Source organism: Haemaphysalis longicornis, unplaced genomic scaffold (assembly GCF_048455015.1).
Source record: "Haemaphysalis longicornis isolate Haplotype H1 unplaced genomic scaffold, Haemaphysalis longicornis Haplotype H1 scaffold_11, whole genome shotgun sequence".
Taxonomy (NCBI): Eukaryota; Metazoa; Arthropoda; class Arachnida; order Ixodida; family Ixodidae; genus Haemaphysalis; species Haemaphysalis longicornis.
In genome coordinates this window covers 111,452,889-111,474,377 of record NW_027526214.1, presented here as the reverse complement: position 1 = coordinate 111,474,377, position 21,489 = coordinate 111,452,889, and the positions used below count along the sequence as shown (strand labels likewise).

Genomic DNA, 21,489 nt, shown 5'->3' with positions numbered 1-21,489 from the left:
TTGTTTATATAAACGGAAGAAAGAAAGAAAGAAAAACACGCGCCCAGAGTGGGGACCGAACCCACGCCTTTCGATTAGATCTCGAATGCCTTACCACTTCGGCTATCTGGGCGACTGTGTTCTCCTTCACTTTCTGGGCAATTTATATTTTACTAGAAATGTATCTGACGCTTGAGGGTGGTAGCCAGTGCCACTTTGACTGCACGGGGAGAAGGGGACCTTCTTTTCAACCCCTGGGGAGTGACTCGAACGTCTACAGCCTGTCATGAGCGGGTGACTGGCGGGAAGCCCTCTTATACTACGTAGGCATCAAGGCTGCCAGAACCGAGACCCTCGCTAGGCTTTCGCAGAATGATATAGTAAGGAAATGAGGGGCTCGATGAGGAAATACAGAAAGATAGGTCGGCAGTCTACAACGCCAAAGGAGGCTTAGGGGTGTAGTTAGGCTCTTTTGTTACTTCGGGTAATGAAGTTACCATTTTGTTTGAATATACGGAAGAAAGAAAGAAAGAAAAACAAGGGCCCAGAGTGGGGACCGAACCCACGCCTTTTGATTAGATCTCGAATGCCTTACCAATTCGGCTATCTTGGCGACTGTGTTCTCCTTCACTTTCTGGGCTATTTATATTTTACTAGAAATGTATCTGACGCTTGAGGGTGGTAGCGAGCGCCACTTTGACTACACGGGGAGAATGGGACTTTCTTTTCAAGCCCCGGGACGTGACTCAAACGTCTACAGCCAGTCATGAGTGGGTAACTGGTGGGAAGCCCTCCTATGCTACCTAGGCATCAAGGCTGCCAGATCCGAGACCCTCGCTAGGCTTTCGCAGAATAATATAGTAAGGAAATGAGGGGCTCGAGGAGGAAATACAGAAAGATAGGTCATCAGTCTACAACGCCAAAGGAGGCATAGGGGTGTAGTTAGGCTCTTATTTTACTTCGGGTAATGAAGTTACAATTTTGTTTAAATATACGGAAGAAAGAAAGAAAAACACGCGCCCAGAGTGGGGACCGAACCCACGCCTTTCGATTAGATATCGAATGACTTACCAATTCGGCTATCTGGGCGAATGTGTTTTCTTTCACTGTCTGGGCTATTTATATTTTACTAGAAATGTATCTGACGCTTGAGGGTGGTAGCCAGCGCCACTTTGACTGCACGGGGAGAAGCGGACCTTCTTTTCAACCCTCGGGGCATGACTCGAACGTCTACAGCCTGTCATGAGCGGGTAACTGGCGGGAAGCCCTCTTATGCTACCTAGGCATCAAGGCTGCCAGAACCCAGCCCTCGCTAGGCTTTCGCAGAATAATATAGTAAGGAAAAGAGGGGCTCGATGAGGAAATACAGAAGGATAGGTCGGCAGTCTACAACGCCAAAGGAGGCATAGGGGTGTAGTTAGGCTCTTTTTTTTACTAATGTTAATGAAGTTAACATTTTGTTTAAATATACGGGAGAAAGAAAGAAAAACACGCGCCCAGAGTGGGGACCGAACTCACGCCTTCCGATTAGATCTCGAATGCCTTACCAATTCGGCTATCTGGGCGACTGTGTTCTCCTTCACTGTCTGGGCTATTTATATTTTACTAGAAATGTATCTGACGCTTGAGGGTGGTAGCCAGCGCCACTTTGACTACACGGGGAGAAGGGGACCTTCTTTTCAACCCCCGGGGCGATACTCGAATGTCTACAGCCTGTCATGAGCGGGTAACTGGCGGGAAGCCCTCTTATGCTACCTAGGCATCAAGGCTGCCAGAACCGAAACCCTCGCTACGCTTTCGCAGAATAATATAGTAAGGAAATGAGGAGCTCGATGAGGAAATACAGAAAGATAGGTCGGCAGTCTTCAGCGCCAAAGGAGGCATAGGGGCGTTGTTGGGCTCTTTTTTTTACCTCGGGTAATGAAGTTAACGTTTTGTTTAAATATACGGAAGAAAGACAGAAAGAAAAACACGCGCCCACAGTGGGGACCGAACCCACGCCTTTCGATTAGATCTCGAATGCCTTACCAATTCGGCTATCTGGGGGACTGTGTTCTCCTTCGCTGTCTGGGCTATTTATATTTTACTAGAAATGTATCTGACGCTTGAGGGTGGTAGCCAGCGCCACTTTGACTGCACGGGGAGAAGGGGACCTTCTTTTCAACCCCCGGATGCGTGACTCGAACGTCTACAGCCTGTCATGAGGGGGTAACTGGCGGGAGGCCCTCTTATGCTACCTAGGCATCAAGGCTCTCAGAACCGAGACCCTCGCTAGGCTTTCGCAGAATAATATAGTAAGGAAATGAGGGGCTCGATGAGGAAATACAGAAAGATAGGTCGGCAGTCTACAACGCCAAAGGAGGCTTAGGGGTGTAGTTAGGCTCTTTTTTACTTCGGGTAATGAAGTTACCATTTTGTTTGAATATACGGAAGAAAGAAAGAAAGAAAAACAAGGGCCCAGAGTGGGGACCGAACCCACGCCTTTTGATTAGATCTCAAATGCCTTACCAATTCGGCTATCTTGGCGACTGTGTTCTCCTTCACTTTCTGGGCTATTTATATTTTACTAGAAATGTATCTGACGCTTGAGGGTGGTAGCCAGCGCCACTTTGACTCCACGGGGAGAAGGGGACCTTCTTTTCAACCCCCGGGCCATGACTCGAACGTCTACAGCCTGTCATGGACGGGTAACTGGCGGGAAGCCCTCTTATACTACGTAGGCATCAAGGCTGCCAGAACCGAGACCCTCGCTAGGCATTCGCAGAATAATATAGTAAGGAAATGAGGGGCTCGATGAGGAAATACAGAAAGATAGGTCGGCAGTCTACAACGCCAAAAGAGGCATACAGGTGTAGTTAGGCTCTTTTTTTACTATGGTTAATGAAGTTAACATTTTGTTTTAATATACGGAAGAAAGAAAGAAAGAAAAACACGCGCCCAGAGTGGGGACCGAACCCATGCCTTTTGATTAGATCTCGAATGCCTTACCAATTCGGCTATCTTGGCGACTGTGTTCTCCTTCACTTTCTGGGCTATTTATATTTTACTAGAAATGTATCTGACGCTTGAGGGTGGTAGCGAGCGCCACTTTGACTACACGGGGAGAAGGGGACCTTCTTTCCAAGCCCTGGGCGTGACTCGAACGTCTACAGCCAGTCATGAGCGGGTAACTGGTGGGAAGCCCTCCTATGCTAACTAGGCATCAAGGCTGCCAGATCCGAGACCCTCGCTAGGCTTTCGCAGAATAATATAGTAAGGAAATGAGGGGCTCGAGGAGGAAATACAGAAAGATAGTTCATCAGTCTACAATGCCAGAGGAGGCATAGGGGTGTAGTTAGGCTCTTTTTTTTACTTCGGGTAATGAAGTCACCATTTTGTTTATATAAACGGAAGAAAGAAAGAAAGAAAAACACGCGCCCAGAGTGGGGACCGAACCCACGCCTTTCGATTAGATCTCGAATGCCTTACCACTTCGGCTATCTGGGCGACTGTGTTCTCCTTCACTTTCTGGGCAATTTATATTTTACTAGAAATGTATCTGACGCTTGAGGGTGGTAGCCAGTGCCACTTTGACTGCACGGGGAGAAGGGGACCTTCTTTTCAACCCCTGGGGAGTGACTCGAACGTCTACAGCCTGTCATGAGCGGGTGACTGGCGGGAAGCCCTCTTATACTACGTAGGCATCAAGGCTGCCAGAACCGAGACCCTCGCTAGGCTTTCGCAGAATGATATAGTAAGGAAATGAGGGGCTCGATGAGGAAATACAGAAAGATAGGTCGGCAGTCTACAACGCCAAAGGAGGCTTAGGGGTGTAGTTAGGCTCTTTTTTTACTTCGGGTAATGAAGTTACGATTTTGTTTAAATATACGGAAGAAAGAAAGAAAAACACGCGCCCAGAGTGGGGACCGAACCCACGCCTTTCGATTAGATATCGAATGCCTTACCAATTCGGCTATCTGGGCGAATGTGTTCTCCTTCGCTGTCTGGGCTATTTATATTTTACTAGAAATGTATCTGACTCTTGAGGGTGGTAGCCAGCGCCACTTTGACTGCACGGGGAGAAGCGGACCTTCTTTTCAACCCTCGGGGCATGTGTCGAACGTCTACAGCCTGTCATGAGCGGGTAACTTGCGGGAAGCCCTCTTATGCTACCTAGGCATCAAGGCTGCCATAACCGAGCCCTCGCTAGGCTTTCGCAGAATAATATAGTAAGGAAAAGAGGGGCTCGATGAGGAAATACAGAAGGATAGGTCGGCAGTCTACAACGCCAAAGGAGGCATAGGGGTGAAGTTGGGCTCTTTTTTTTACCTCGGGTATTGAAGTTAACATTTTGTTTAAATATACGGAAGTAAGACAGAAAGAAAAACACGCGCCCACAGTGGGGACCGAACCCACGGCTTTCGATTAGATCTCGAATACCTTACCAAATTCGGCTATCTGGGTGACTGTGTTCTCCTTCACTTTCTGGGCTATTTATATTTAACTAGAAATGTATCTGACGCTTGAGGGTGGTAGCCAGCGCCACTTTGACTACACGGGGAGAAGGGGACCTTCTTTTCAACCCCCGGGGCATGACTCGAGCGTCTACAGCCTGTCATGGGCGGGTAACTGGCGGGAAGCCCTCTTATGCTACCTAGGCATCAAGGTGCCAGAACCGAGACCCTCGCAAGGCTTTCTCAGAATAATATAGTAAGGAAATGAGGGGCTCGAGTAGGAAATACAGAAAGATAGGTCATCGGTCTACAATGCCAAAGGAGGCATAGGGGTGTAGTTAGGCTATTTTTTTTACTACGGTTAATGAAGTTAACATTTAGTTTAAATATATAGAAGAAAGAAAGAAAGAAAAACACGCGCCCAGAGTGGGGACCGAACACACGCCTTTCGATTAGATCTCGAATGCCTTACCAATTCGGCTATCTGGGCGGCTGTGTTCTCCTTCACTGTCTGGGCTATTTATATTTTACTAGAAATGTATCTGACGCTTGAGGGTGGTAGCCAGCGCCACTTTGACTGCACGGGGAGAAGCGGACCTTCTTTTCAACCCTCGGGGCATGTCTCGAACGTCTACAGCCTGTCATGAGCGGGTAACTGGCGGGAAGCCCTCTTATGCTACCTAGGCATCAAGGCTGCCAGAACCGAGCCCTCGCTAGGCTTTCGCAGAATAATATAGTAAGGAAAAGAGGGGCTCGATGAGGAAATACAGAAAGATAGGTCGGCAGTCTACAACGCCAAAGGAGGCATAGGGGTGTAGTTAGGCTCTTTTTTTTTACTACGGTTAATGAAGTTAACATTTTGTTTAAATATACGGAAGAAAGAAAGAAAAACACGCGCCCAGAGTGGGGACCGAACTCACGCCTTCCGATTAGATCTCGAATGCCTTACCAATTCGGCTATCTGGGCGACTGTGTTCTCCTTCACTGTCTGGGCTATTTATATTTTACTAGAAATGTATCTGACGCTTGAGGGTGGTAGCCAGCGCCACTTTGACTACACGGGAAGAAGGGGACCTTCATTTCAACCCCCGGGGCGATACTCGAATGTCTACAGCCTGTCATGAGCGGGTAACTGGCGGGAAGCTCTCTTATGCTACCTAGGCATCAAGGCTGCCAGAACCGAGACCCTCGCAAGGCTTTCTCAGAATAATATAGTAAGGAAATGAGGGGCTCGATGAGGAAATACAGAAGGATAGGTCGGCAGTCTACAACGCCAAAGGAGGCATAGGGGTGAAGTTGGGCTCTTTTTTTACCTCGGGTATTGAAGTTAACATTTTGTTTAAATATACGGAAGTAAGACAGAAAGAAAAACACGCGCCCACAGTGGGGACCGAACCCACGCCTTTCGATTAGATCTCGAATACCTGACCAAATTCGTCTATCTGGGTGACTGTGTTCTCCTTCACTTTCTGGGCTATTTATATTTTACTAGAAATGTATCTGACGCTTGAGGGTGGTAGCCAGCGCCACTTTGACTACACGGGGAGAATGGGACCTTCTTTTCAAACCCCGGGGCGTGACTCGAGCGTCTACAGCCTGTCATGAGCGGGTAACTGGCGGGAAGCCCTCTTATGGTACCTAGGCATCAAGGCTGCCAGAACCGAGACCCTCGCAAGGCTTTCTCAGAATAATATAGTAAGGAAATGAGGGGCTCGAGTAGGAAATACAGAAAGATAGGTCATCGGTCTACAATGCCAAAGGAGGCATAGGGGTGTAGTTAGGCTCTTTTTTTACTAATGTTAATGAAGTTAACATTTTGTTTAAATATACGGAAGAAAGAAAGAAAAACACGCGCCCACAGTGGGGCCCGAACGCACGCCTTCTGATTAGATCTCGAATGCCTTACCAAATCGGCTATCTGGGCGACTGTGTTCTCCTTCACTTTCTGGGCTATTTATATTTTACTAGAAATGTATCTGACGCTTGACGGTGGTAGCCAGCGCCACTTTGACTACACGGGGAGAAGGGGACCTTCTTTTCAACCCCCGGGGCGTGACTCGAACGTCTACAGCCTGTCATGAGCGGGTAACTGGCGAGAAGCCCTCTTATGCTACCTATGCATCAAGGCTGCCATAACCGAGACCCTCGCTAGGCTTTCGCAGAATAATATAGTAAGGAAATGAGGGGCTCGATGAGGAAATACAGAAAGATAGGTCGGCAGTCTACAACGCCAAAGGAGGCATAGGGGTGAAGTTAGGCTCTTTTTTTTACCTCGGGTAATGAAGTTAACATTTTGTTTAAATATACGGAACAAAGAAAGAAAAACACGCGCCCAGAGTGGGGACCGAACTCACGCCTTCCGATTAGATCTCGAATGCCTTACCAATTCGGCTATCTGGGCGACTGTGTTCTCCTTCACTTTCTGGGCTATTTTTATTTCACTAGAAGTGTATCTGACGCTTGAGGATGGTAGCCAGCGCCAATTTGACTACACGGGGAGAAGGGGACCTTCTTTTCAACCCCCGGGCCGTGACTCGAACGTCTACAGCCTGTCATGGACGGGTAACTGGCGGGAAGCCCTCTTATACTACGTAGGCATCAAGGCTGCCAGAACCGAGACCCTCGCTAGGCATTCGCAGAATAATATAGTAAGGAAATGAGGGGCTCGATGAGGAAATACAGAAAGATAGGTCGGCAGTCTACAACGCCAAAAGAGGCATACAGGTGTAGTTAGGCTCTTTTTTTACTATGGTTAATGAAGTTAACATTTTGTTTTAATATACGGAAGAAAGAAAGAAAGAAAAACACGCGCCCAGAGTGGGGACCGAACCCACGCCTTTTGATTAGATCTCGAATGCCTTACCAATTCGGCTATCTTGGCGACTGTGTTCTCCTTCACTTTCTGGGCTATTTATATTTTACTAGAAACGTATCTGTCGCTTGAGGGTGGTAGCGAGCGCCACTTTGACTACACGGGGAGAAGGGGACCTTCTTTCCAAGCCCTGGGCGTGACTCGAACGTCTACAGCCAGTCATGAGCGGGTAACTGGTGGGAAGCCCTCCTATGCTACCTAGGCATCAAGGCTGCCAGATCCGAGACCCTCGCTAGGCTTTCGCAGAATAATATAGTAAGGAAATGAGGGGCTCGAGGAGGAAATATAGAAAGATAGGTCATCAGTCTACAATGCCAGAGGAGGCATAGGGGTGTAGTTAGGCTCTTTTTTTTACTACGGTTAATGAAGTTAACATTTTGTTTAAATATACGGAAGAAAGATAGAAAGAAAAACACGCGCCCAGAGTGGGGACCAAACCCACGCCTTTCGATTAGATCTCGAATGCCTTACCAATTCGGCTATCTGGGCGACTGTATTCTCCTTCGCTGTCTGGGCTATTTATATTTTACTAGGAATGTATCTGACGCTTGAGGGTGGTAGCCAGCGCCACTTTGACTACACGGGGAGAAGGGGACCTTCTTTTCAACCCCCGGGGCGTGACTCCAACGTCTACAGCCTGTCATTTGCGGGTAACTGGCGAGAAGCCCTCTTATGCTACCTAGGCATCAAGGCTGCCAGAACCGAGACCCTCGCTAGGCTTTCGCAGAATAATATAGTAAGGAAATGAGGGGCTCGATGAGGAAATACAGAAAGATAGGTCGGCAGTCTACAACGCCAAAGGAGGCTTAGGGGTGTAGTTAGGCTCTTTTTTTAACTTCAGGTAATGAAGTTACCATTTTGTTTATATAAACGGAAGAAAGAAAGAAAGAAAAACACGCGCCCAGAGTGGGGACCGAACCCACGCCTTTCGATTAGATCTCGAATGCCTTACCACTTCGGCTATCTGGGCGACTGTGTTCTTCACTTTCTGGGCTATTTATATTTTACTAGAAGTGTATCTGACGCTTGAGGGTGGTAGCCAGCGCCACTTTGACTACACGGGGAGAAGGGGACCTTCTTTTCAACCCCCGGGGAGTGACTCGAACGTCTACAGTCTGTCATGAGTGGGTAACTGGCGGGAGGCCTTCTTATGCTACCTACGCATCAAGGCTGCCAGAACCGAGACCCTCGCTAGGCTTTCGCAGAATAATATAGTAAGGAAATGAGGGGCTCGATGAGGAAATACAGAAAGATAGGTCGGCAGTCTACAACGCCAAAGGAGGCATAGGGGTGAAGTTGGGCTCTTTTTTTACCTCGGGTAATGAAGTTAACAATTTGTTTAAATATACGGAAGAAAGACAGAAAGAAAAACGCGCCCACAGTGGGGCCCGAACGCACGCCTTCTGATTAGATCTCGAATGCCTTACCAAATCGGCTATCTGGGCGACTGTGTTCTCCTTCACTTTCTGGGCTATTTATATTTTACTAGAAATGTATCTGACGCTTGACGGTGGTAGCCAGCGCCACTTTGACTACACGAGGAGAAGGGGACCTTCTTTTCAACCCCCGGGGCGTGACTCGAACGTCTACAGCCTGTCATGAGCGGGTAACTGGCGAGAAGCCCTCTTATGCTACCTATGCATCAAGGCTGCCATAACCGAGACCCTCGCTAGGCTTTCGCAGAATAATATAGTAAGGAAATGAGGGGCTCGATGAGGAAATACAGAAAGATAGGTCGGCAGTCTAACACGCCAAAGGAGGCATAGGGGTGAAGTTAGGCTATTTTTTTTACCTCGGGTAATGAAGTTAACATTTTGTTTAAATATACGGAAGAAAGACCGAATGAAAAACACGCGCCCACAGTGGGGACCGAACCCACGCCTTTCGATTAGATCTCGAATGCCTTACCAATTCGGCTATCTGGGCGAAGGTGTTCTCCTTCACTTTCTGGGCAATTTATATTTTACTAGAAGTGTATCTGACGCTTGAGGGTGGTAGCCAGCGCCACTTTGACTACACGGGGAGAAGGGGACCTTCTTTTCAACCTCCGGGGCGTGACTCGAACGTCTACAGCCTGTCATGAGCGGGTAACTGGCGGGAAGCCCTCTTATAATACGTAGGAGTCAAGGCTGCCAGAACCAAGACCCTCGCTAAGCTTTCGCAGAATAATATAGTAAGGAAATGAGGGGCTCGATGAGGAAATACAGAAAGATAGGTCGGCAGTCTACAACGCCAAAGGAGGCATAGAGGTGTAATTAGGCTCTTTTTTTACTACGGTTAATGAAGTTAACGTTTTGTTTAAATACACGGAAGAAAGAAAGAAAGAAAAACAAGGGCCCAGAGTGGGGACCGAACCCACGCCTTCCGATTAGATCTCGAATGCCTTACCAATTCGGCTATCTGGGTGACTGTGTTCTCCTTCACTTTCTGGGCTATTTATATTTTACTAGAAATGTATCTGACGCTAGAGGGTGGTAGCCAGCGCCACTTTGACTACACGGGGAGAAGGGGACCTTCTTTTCAAGCCCCGGGGCGTGACTCGAACGTCTACAGCCTGTCATGAGCGGGTAACTGGCGGGAAGCCCTCCTATGCTGCCTAGGCATGAAGGCTGCCAGAACCGAGACCCTCGCTAGGCTTTCGCAGAATAATATAGTAAGGAATTGAGGGGCTCGATGGGGAAATACAGAAAGATAGGTCGGCAGTCTACAACGCCAAAAGAGGCATAGAGGTGTAGTTAGGCTCTTTTTTTACTACGGGTAATTAAGTTACCATTTTGTTTTATTATACGGAAGAAAGAAAGAAAGAAAAACACGCGCCCAGAGTGGGGACCGAACCCACACCTTTTGATTAGATCTCGAGTGCCTTACCAATTCGGCTATCTGGGCGACTCTGTTCTCCTTCACTTTCTGGGCTATTTATATTTTACTAGAAATGTATCTGACGCTTGAGGGTGGTAGCCAGCGCCACTTTGACTACACGGGGAGAAGGGGACCTTCTTTTCAACTCCCGGGGCGTGACTCGAACGTCTACAGCCTGTCATGAGCGGGTAACTGGCGGGAAGCCCTCTTATGCTACCTAGGCATCAAGGCTGCCAGAACCCAACCCTCGCTAGGCTTTCTCAGAATAATATAGTAAGGAAATGAGGGGCTCGATGAGGAAATACAGAAAGATAGGTCGGCAGTGTACAACGCCAAAGGAGGCTTAGGGGTGTAGTTAGGCTCTTTTTTTTTACTTCGGGTAATGAAGTTACCATTTTGTTTTAATATACGGAAGAAAGAAAGAAAGAAAAACGCGCGCCCACACTGGGGACCGAACCCACGCCTTTCGATTAGATCTCGAATGCCTTACCAATTCGGCTATCTGGGCGACGGTGTTCTCCTTCACTTTCTGGGCAATTTATATTTTACTAGAAGTGTATCTGACGCTTGAGGGTGGTAGCCAGCGCCACTTTGACTACACGGGGAGAAGGGGACCTTCTTTTCAACCCCCGGGGCGTGACTCGAACGTCTACAGCCTGTCATGGGCGGGTAACTGGCGAGAAGCCCTCTTATGCTACCTAGGCATCAAGGCTGCCAGATCCGAGACCCTCGCTAGGCTTTCGCAGAATAATATAGTAAGGAAATGAGGGGCTCGAGGAGGAAATACAGAAAGATAGGTCATCAGTCTACAATGCTAGAGGAGGCATAGGGGTGTAGTTAGGCTCTTTTTTTTACTACGGTTAATGAAGTTAACATTTTGTTTAAATATACGGAAGAAAGATAGAAAGAAAAACACGCGCCCAGAGTGGGGACCAAACCCACGCCTTTCGATTAGATCTCGAATGCCTTACCAATTCGGCTATCTGGGCGACTGTATTCTCCTTCGCTGTCTGGGCTATTTATATTTTACTAGGAATGTATCTGACGCTTGAGGGTGGTAGCCAGCGCCACTTTGACTACACGGGGAGAAGGGGACCTTCTTTTCAACCCCCGGGGCGTGACTCCAACGTCTACAGCCTGTCATTTGCGGGTAACTGGCGAGAAGCCCTCTTATGCTACCTAGGCATCAATGCTGCCAGAACCGAGACCCTCGCTAGGCTTTCGCAGAATAATATAGTAAGGAAATGAGGGGCTCGATGAGGAAATACAGAAAGATAGGTCGGCAGTCTACAACGCCAAAGGAGGCATAGGGGTGAAGTTGGGCTCTTTTTTTACCTCGGGTAATGAAGTTAACAATTTGTTTAAATATACGGAAGAAAGACAGAAAGAAAAACACGCGCCCACAGTGGGGCCCGAACGCACGCCTTCTGATTAGATCTCGAATGCCTTACCAAATCGGCTATCTGGGCGACTGTGTTCTCCTTCACTTTCTGGGCTATTTATATTTTACTAGAAATGTATCTGACGCTTGACGGTGGTAGCCAGCGCCACTTTGACTACACGGGGAGAAGGGGACCTTCTTTTCAACCCCTGGGGCGTGACTCGAACGTCTACAGCCTGTCATGAGCGGGTAACTGGCGAGAAGCCCTCTTATGCTACCTATGCATCAAGGCTGCCATAACCGAGACCCTCGCTAGGCTTTCGCAGAATAATATAGTAAGGAAATGAGGGGCTCGATGAGGAAATACAGAAAGATAGGTCGGCAGTCTAACACGCCAAAGGAGGCATAGGGGTGAAGTTAGGCTATTTTTTTTACCTCGGGTAATGAAGTTAACATTTTGTTTAAATATACGGAAGAAAGACCGAATGAAAAACACGCGCCCACAGTGGGGACCGAACCCACGCCTTTCGATTAGATCTCGAATGCCTTACCAATTCGGCTATCTGGGCGACGGTGTTCTCCTTCACTTTCTGGGCAATTTATATTTTACTAGAAGTGTATCTGACGCTTGAGGGTGGTAGCCAGCGCCACTTTGACTACACGGGGAGAAGGGGACCTTCTTTTCAACCCCCGGGGCGTGACTCGAACGTCTACAGCCTGTCATGAGCGGGTAACTGGCGGGAAGCCCTCTTATAATACGTAGGAGTCAAGGCTGCCAGAACCAAGACCCTCGCTAAGCTTTCGCAGAATAATATAGTAAGGAAATGAGGGGCTCGATGAGGAAATACAGAAAGATAGGTCGGCAGTCTACAACGCCAAAGGAGGCATAGAGGTGTAATTAGGCTCTTTTTTTACTACGGTTAATGAAGTTAACGTTTTGTTTAAATACACGGAAGAAAGAAAGAAAGAAAAACAAGGGCCCAGAGTGGGGACCGAACCCACGCCTTCCGATTAGATCTCGAATGCCTTACCAATTCGGCTATCTGGGTGACTGTGTTCTCCTTCACTTTCTGGGCTATTTATATTTTACTAGAAATGTATCTGACGCTAGAGGGTGGTAGCCAGCGCCACTTTGACTACACGGGGAGAAGGGGACCTTCTTTTCAAGCCCCGGGGCGTGACTCGAACGTCTACAGCCTGTCATGAGCGGGTAACTGGCGGGAAGCCCTCCTATGCTGCCTAGGCATGAAGGCTGCCAGAACCGAGACCCTCGCTAGGCTTTCGCAGAATAATATAGTAAGGAATTGAGGGGCTCGATGGGGAAATACAGAAAGATAGGTCGGCAGTCTACAACGCCAAAAGAGGCATAGAGGTGTAGTTAGGCTCTTTTTTTACTACGGGTAATTAAGTTACCATTTTGTTTTATTATACGGAAGAAAGAAAGAAAGAAAAACACGCGCCCAGAGTGGGGACCGAACCCACACCTTTTGATTAGATCTCGAGTGCCTTACCAATTCGGCTATCTGGGCGACTCTGTTCTCCTTCACTTTCTGGGCTATTTATATTTTACTAGAAATGTATCTGACGCTTGAGGGTGGTAGCCAGCGCCACTTTGACTACACGGGGAGAAGGGGACCTTCTTTTCAACTCCCGGGGCGTGACTCGAACGTCTACAGCCTGTCATGAGCGGGTAACTGGCGGGAAGCCCTCTTATGCTACCTAGGCATCAAGGCTGCCAGAACCCAACCCTCGCTAGGCTTTCTCAGAATAATATAGTAAGGAAATGAGGGGCTCGATGAGGAAATACAGAAAGATAGGTCGGCAGTGTACAACGCCAAAGGAGGCTTAGGGGTGTAGTTAGGCTCTTTTTTTTTACTTCGGGTAATGAAGTTACCATTTTGTTTTAATATACGGAAGAAAGAAAGAAAGAAAAACGCGCGCCCACACTGGGGACCGAACCCACGCCTTTCGATTAGATCTCGAATGCCTTACCAATTCGGCTATCTGGGCGACGGTGTTCTCCTTCACTTTCTGGGCAATTTATATTTTACTAGAAGTGTATCTGACGCTTGAGGGTGGTAGCCAGCGCCACTTTGACTACACGGGGAGAAGGGGACCTTCTTTTCAACCCCCGGGGCGTGACTCGAACGTCTACAGCCTGTCATGGGCGGGTAACTGGCGAGAAGCCCTCTTATGCTACCTAGGCATCAAGGCTGCCAGATCCGAGACCCTCGCTAGGCTTTCGCAGAATAATATAGTAAGGAAATGAGGGGCTCGAGGAGGAAATACAGAAAGATAGGTCATCAGTCTACAATGCTAGAGGAGGCATAGGGGTGTAGTTAGGCTCTTTTTTTTACTACGGTTAATGAAGTTAACATTTTGTTTAAATATACGGAAGAAAGATAGAAAGAAAAACACGCGCCCAGAGTGGGGACCAAACCCACGCCTTTCGATTAGATCTCGAATGCCTTACCAATTCGGCTATCTGGGCGACTGTATTCTCCTTCGCTGTCTGGGCTATTTATATTTTACTAGGAATGTATCTGACGCTTGAGGGTGGTAGCCAGCGCCACTTTGACTACACGGGGAGAAGGGGACCTTCTTTTCAACCCCCGGGGCGTGACTCCAACGTCTACAGCCTGTCATTTGCGGGTAACTGGCGAGAAGCCCTCTTATGCTACCTAGGCATCAATGCTGCCAGAACCGAGACCCTCGCTAGGCTTTCGCAGAATAATATAGTAAGGAAATGAGGGGCTCGATGAGGAAATACAGAAAGATAGGTCGGCAGTCTACAACGCCAAAGGAGGCATAGGGGTGAAGTTGGGCTCTTTTTTTACCTCGGGTAATGAAGTTAACAATTTGTTTAAATATACGGAAGAAAGACAGAAAGAAAAACACGCGCCCACAGTGGGGCCCGAACGCACGCCTTCTGATTAGATCTCGAATGCCTTACCAAATCGGCTATCTGGGCGACTGTGTTCTCCTTCACTTTCTGGGCTATTTATATTTTACTAGAAATGTATCTGACGCTTGACGGTGGTAGCCAGCGCCACTTTGACTACACGGGGAGAAGGGGACCTTCTTTTCAACCCCTGGGGCGTGACTCGAACGTCTACAGCCTGTCATGAGCGGGTAACTGGCGAGAAGCCCTCTTATGCTACCTATGCATCAAGGCTGCCATAACCGAGACCCTCGCTAGGCTTTCGCAGAATAATATAGTAAGGAAATGAGGGGCTCGATGAGGAAATACAGAAAGATAGGTCGGCAGTCTAACACGCCAAAGGAGGCATAGGGGTGAAGTTAGGCTATTTTTTTTACCTCGGGTAATGAAGTTAACATTTTGTTTAAATATACGGAAGAAAGACCGAATGAAAAACACGCGCCCACAGTGGGGACCGAACCCACGCCTTTCGATTAGATCTCGAATGCCTTACCAATTCGGCTATCTGGGCGACGGTGTTCTCCTTCACTTTCTGGGCAATTTATATTTTACTAGAAGTGTATCTGACGCTTGAGGGTGGTAGCCAGCGCCACTTTGACTACACGGGGAGAAGGGGACCTTCTTTTCAACCCCCGGGGCGTGACTCGAACGTCTACAGCCTGTCATGAGCGGGTAACTGGCGGGAAGCCCTCTTATAATACGTAGGAGTCAAGGCTGCCAGAACCAAGACCCTCGCTAAGCTTTCGCAGAATAATATAGTAAGGAAATGAGGGGCTCGATGAGGAAATACAGAAAGATAGGTCGGCAGTCTACAACGCCAAAGGAGGCATAGAGGTGTAATTAGGCTCTTTTTTTACTACGGTTAATGAAGTTAACGTTTTGTTTAAATACACGGAAGAAAGAAAGAAAGAAAAACAAGGGCCCATAGTGGGGACCGAACCCACGCCTTCCGATTAGATCTCGAATGCCTTACCAATTCGGCTATCTGGGTGACTGTGTTCTCCTTCACTTTCTGGGCTATTTATATTTTACTAGAAATGTATCTGACGCTAGAGGGTGGTAGCCAGCGCCACTTTGACTACACGGGGAGAAGGGGACCTTCTTTTCAAGCCCCGGGGCGTGACTCGAACGTCTACAGCCTGTCATGAGCGGGTAACTGGCGGGAAGCCCTCCTATGCTGCCTAGGCATGAAGGCTGCCAGAACCGAGACCCTCGCTAGGCTTTCGCAGAATAATATAGTAAGGAAATGAGGGGCTCGATGGGGAAATACAGAAAGATAGGTCGGCAGTCTACAACGCCAAAAGAGGCATAGAGGTGTAGTTAGGCTCTTTTTTTACTACGGGTAATTAAGTTACCATTTTGTTTTATTATACGGAAGAAAGAAAGAAAGAAAAACACGCGCCCAGAGTGGGGACCGAACCCACACCTTTTGATTAGATCTCGAGTGCCTTACCAATTCGGCTATCTGGGCGACTGTGTTCTCCTTCACTTTCTGGGCTATTTATATTTTACTAGAAATGTATCTGACGCTTGACGGTGGTAGCCAGCGCCACTTTGACGACACGGGGAGAAGGGGACCTTCTTTTCAACCCCTGGGGCGTGACTCGAACGTCTACAGCCTGTCATGGGCGGGTAACTGGCGAGAAGCCCTCTTATGCTACCTATGCATCAAGGCTGCCATAACCGAGACCCTCGCTAGGCTTTCGCAGAATAATATAGTAAGGAAAAGAGGGGCTTGATGAGGAAATACAGAAAGATAGGTCGGCAGTCTACAACGCCAAAGGAGGCATAGGGGTGTAGTTAGGCTCTTTTTTTTACTACGGTTAATGAAGTTAACATTTTATTTAAACATACGGAAGACTAAAAGAAAAACACGCGCCCACAGTGGCGACCGAACCCACACCTTCCGATTAGATCTCGAATGCCTTACCAATTCGGCTATCTGGGCGACTGTGTTCTCCTTCGCTGTCTGGGCTATTTATATTTTACTAGAAATGTATCTGACGCTTGAGGGTGGTAGCCAGCGCCACTTTGACTACACGGGGAGAAGGGGACCTTCTTTTCAACCCCCGGGGCGTGACTCGAACGTCTACAGCCTGTCATGGGCGGGTAACTGGCGAGAAGCCCTCTTATGCTACCTAGGCATCAAGGCTGCCAGAACCGAGACCCTCGCTAGGCTTTCGCTGAATAATATAGTAATGAAATGAGGGGCTCGACGAGGAAATACAGAAAGATAGGTCATCAGTCTACAATGCCAAAGGAGGCATAGGAGTGTAGTTAGGCTCTTTTTTTTTACTTCGGGTAATGAAGTTAACATTTTGTTTAAATATACGGAAGAAAGAAAGAAAGAAAAACACGCGCCCAGAGTAGGGACCGAGCCCACGCCTTTCGATTAGATTTCGAATGCCTTACCAATTCGGCTATCTGGGTGACTGTGTTCTCCTTCGCTGTTTGGGCTATTTATATTTTACTAGAAATGTATCTAACGCTTGAGGGTGGTAGCCAGCGCCACTTTGACTACACGGGGAGAAGGGGACCTTCTTTTCAACCACCGGGGCGTGACTCGAACGTCTACAGCCTGTCATGAGCAGGTAACTGGCGAGAAGCCCTCTTATGCTAACTAGGCATCAAGGCTGCCAGAACCGAGACCCTCGCTAGGCTTTCGCTGAATAATATAGTAAGGAAATGAGGGGCTAGATGAGGAAATACAGAAATATAGGTCGGCAGTCTACAACGCTAAAGGAGGCATAGGGGTGAAGTTAGGCTCTTTTTTTACCTCGGGTAATGAAGTTAACATTTTGTTTAAATATACGGAAGAAAGACAGAAAGAAAAACACGCGCCCACAGTGGGGACCGAACCCACGCCTTTCGATTATATCTCGAATGCCTTACCAATTCAGCTATCTGGGCGACTGTGTTCTCCTTCACTTTCTGGGCTATTTATATTTTACTAGAAATGTATCTGACGCTTGAGGGTGGTAGCCAGCGCCACTTTGACTACACGGGGAGAAGGGGACCTTCTTTTCAAGCCCCGGGGCGTGACTCGAACGTCTACAGCCTGTCATGAGCGGGTAACTGGCGGGAAGCCCTCCTATGCTACCTAGGCATCAAGGCTGCCAGATCCTAAACCCTCGCTAGGCTTTCGCAGAATAATATAGTAAGGAAATGAGGGGCTCGAGGAGGAAATACAGAAAGATAGGTCGGCAGTCTACAACGCCAAAGGAGGCATAGGGGTGAAGTTGGGCTCTTTTTTTTACCTCGGGTAATGAAGTTAACAATTTGTTTAAATATACGGAAGAAAGTCAGAAAGAAAAACACGCGCCCACAGTGGGGCCCGAACGCACGCCTTCTGATTAGATCTCGAATGCCTTACCAAATCGGCTATCTGGGCGACTGTGTTCTCCTTCACTTTCTGGGCTATTTATATTTTACTAGAAATGTATCTGACGCTTGACGGTGGTAGCCAGCGCCACTTTGACTACACGGGGAGAAGGGGACCTTCTTTTCAACCCCCGGGGCGTGACTCGAACGTCTACAGCCTGTCATGAGCGGGTAACTGGCGAGAAGCCCTCTTATGCTACCTATGCATCAAGGCTGCCATAACCGAGACCCTCGCTAGGCTTTCGCAGAATAATATAGTAAGGAAATGAGGGGCTCGATGAGGAAATACAGAAAGATAGGTCGGCAGTCTAACACGCCAAAGAAGGCATAGGGGTGAAGTTAGGCTATTTTTTTTACCTCGGGTAATGAAGTTAACATTTTGTTTAAATATACGGAAGAAAGACAGAATAAAAAACACGCGCCCACAGTGGGGACCGAACCCACGCCTTTCGATTAGATCTCGAATGCCTTACCAATTCGGCTATCTGGGCTACTGTGTTCTCCTTCACTTTTTGGCTATTTATATTTTACTAGAAGTGTATCTGACGCTTGAGGGTGGTAGCCAGCGCCACTTTGACTACACGGGGAGAAGGGGACCTTCTTTTCAACCCCCGGGGCGTGACTCGAACGTCTACAGCCTGTCATGAGAGGGTAACTGGCGGGAAGCCCTCTTATACTACATAGGCGTCAAGGCTGCCAGAACCAAGGCCCTCGCTAGGCTTTCGCAGAATAATATAGTAAGGAAATGAGGGGCTCGATGAGGAAATACAGAAAGATAGGTCGTTAGTCTACAACGCCAAAGGAGGCATAGACGTGTAATTAGGCTCTTTTTTTTACCTCGGGTAATGAAGTTAACATTTTGTTTAAATATATAGAAGAAAGACAGAAAGAAAAACACGCGCCCACACTGGGGACCGAACCCACGCCTTTCGATTAGATCTCGAATGCCTTACCAATTCGGCTATCTGGGCGACGGTGTTCTCCTTCACTTTCTGGGCAATTTATATTTTACTAGAAGTGTATCTGACGCTTGAGGGTGGTAGCCAGCGCCACTTTGACTACACGGGGAGAAGGGGACCTTCTTTTCAACCCCCGGGGCGTGACTCGAACGTCTACAGCCTGTCATGAGCGGGTAACTGGCGGGAAGCCCTCTTATAATACGTAGGCGTCAAGGCTGCCAGAACAAAGACCCTCGTTAAGCTTTCGCAGAATGATATAGTAAGGAAATGAGGGGCTCGATGAGGAAATACAGAAAGATAGGTCGGCAGTCTACAACGCCAAAGGAGGCATAGAGGTGTAATTAGGCTCTTTTTTTACTACGGTTAATGAAGTTAACGTTTTGTTTAAATACACGGAAGAAAGAAAGAAAAACAAGGGCCCAGAGTGGGGACCGAACCCACGCCTTCCGATTAGATCTCGAATGCCTTACCAATTCGGCTATCTGGGTGACTGTGTTCTCCTTCACTTTCTGGGCTATTTATATTTTACTAGAAATGTATCTGACGCTAGAGGGTGGTAGCCAGCGCCACTTTGACTACACGGGGAGAAGGGGACCTTCTTTTCAAGCCCCGGGGCGTGACTCGAACATCTACAGCCTGTCATGAGCGGGTAACTGGCGGGAAGCCCTCCTATGCTGCCTAGGCATCAAGGCTGCCAGAACCGAGACCCTCGCTAGGCTTTCGCAGAATTATATAGTAAGGAAATGAGGGGCTCGATGGGGAAATACAGAAAGATAGGTCGGCAGTCTACAACGCCAAAAGAGGCATAGAGGTGTAGTTAGGCTCTTTTTTTACTACGGTTAATTAAGTTACCATTTTGTTTTAATATACGGAAGAAAGAAAGAAAGAAAAACGCGCCCAGAGTGGGGACCGAACCCACGCCTTTCGATTAGATCTCGAATGCCTTACCAATTCGGCTATCTGGGTGACTGTGTTCTCCTTCGCTGTCTGGGCTATTTATATTTTACTAGAAATGTATCTGACGCTTGAGGGTGGTAGCCAGCGCCACTTTGACTACACGGGGAGAAGGGGACCTTCTTTTCAACCCCCGGGCCGTGACTCGAACTTCTACAGCCTGTCATGAGCGGGTAACTGGCGGGAAGCCCTCTTATGCTACCTAGGCATCAAGGCTGCCAGAACCGAGACCCTCGCTAGGCTTTCGCAGAATAATATAGTAAGGAAAAGAGGGGCTTGATGAGGAAATACAGAAAGATAGGTCGGCAGTCTACAACGCCAAAGGAGGCATAGGGGTGTAGTTAGGCTCTTTTTTTTACTACGGTTAATGAAGTTAACATTTTATTTAAACATACGGAAGACTAAAAGAAAAACACGCGCCCACAGTGGCGACCGAACCCACACCTTCCGATTAGATCTCGAATGCCTTACCAATTCGGCTATCTGGGTGACTGTGTTCTCCTTCGCTGTCTGGGCTATTTATATTTTACTAGAAATGTATCTGACGCTTGAGGGTGGTAGCCAGCGCCACTTTGACTACACGGGGAGAAGGGGACCTTCTTTTCAACCCACGGGCCGTGACTCGAACTTCTACAGCCTGTCATGAGCGGGTAACTGGCGGGAAGCCCTCTTATGCTACCTAGGCATCAAGGCTGCCAGAACCGAGACCCTCGCTAGGTGTTCGCAGAATAATATAGTAAGGAAAAGAGGGGCTTGATGAGGAAATACAGAAAGATAGGTCGGCAGTCTACAACGCCAAAGGAGGCATAGGGGTGTAGTTAGGCTCTTTTTTTTACTTCGGGTAATGAAGTTAACATTTTGTTTAAATATACGGAAGAAAGAAAGAAAAACACGCGCCCAGAGTAGGGACCGAGCCCACGCCTTTCGATTAGATTTCGAATGCCTTACCAATTCGGCTATCTGGGTGACTGTGTTCTCCTTCGCTGTTTGGGCTATTTATATTTTACTAGAAATGTATCTAACGCTTGAGGGTGGTAGCCAGCGCCACTTTGACTACACGGGGAGAAGGGGACCTTCTTTTCAACCACCGGGGCATGACTCGAACGTCTACAGCCTGTCATGAGCGGGTAACTGGCAAGAAGCCCTCTTATGCTACCTAGGCATCAAGGCTGCCTGAACCGAGACCCTCGCTAGGCTTTCGCTGAATAATATAGTAAGGAAATGAGGGGCTAGATGAGGAAATACAGAAATATAGGTCGGCAGTCTACAACGCTAAAGGAGGCATAGGGGTGAAGTTAGGCTCTTTTTTTACCTCGGGTAATGAAGTTAACATTTTGTTTAAATATACGGAAGAAAGACAGAAAGAAAAACACGCGCCCACAGTGGGCACCGAACCCACGCCTTTCGATTAGATCTCGAATGCCTTACCAATTCGGCTATCTGGGCGACTGTGTTCTCCTTCACTTTCTGGGCTATTTATATTTTACTAGAAATGTATCTGACGCTTGAGGGTGGTAGCCAGCGCCACTTTGACTACACGGGGAGAAGGGGACCTTCTTTTCAAGCCCCGGGGCGTGACTCGAACGTCTACAGCCTGTCATGAGCGGGTAACTGGCGGGAAGCCCTCCTATGCTACCTAGGCATCAAGGCTGCCAGATCCTAAACCCTCGCTAGGCTTTCGCAGAATAATATAGTAAGGAAATGAGGGGCTCGAGGAGGAAATACAGAAA

At 48.1% G+C, this 21,489-nt stretch overlaps 2 non-coding genes across 2 annotated transcripts; both read right to left on the bottom strand.

The window, feature by feature from the left end:
* Positions 1-3,869: 3,869 nt before the first annotated feature.
* Positions 3,870-3,941, bottom strand: Trnar-ucu (transfer RNA arginine (anticodon UCU)). Its single transcript has one exon. It is a non-coding gene; the product is annotated as a tRNA-Arg (tRNA).
* A 13,362-nt stretch (positions 3,942-17,303) lies between these two features.
* Trnai-uau (transfer RNA isoleucine (anticodon UAU)) lies at positions 17,304-17,375 on the bottom strand. The gene has a single exon. It is a non-coding gene; the product is annotated as a tRNA-Ile (tRNA).
* Positions 17,376-21,489: the final 4,114 nt, after the last annotated feature.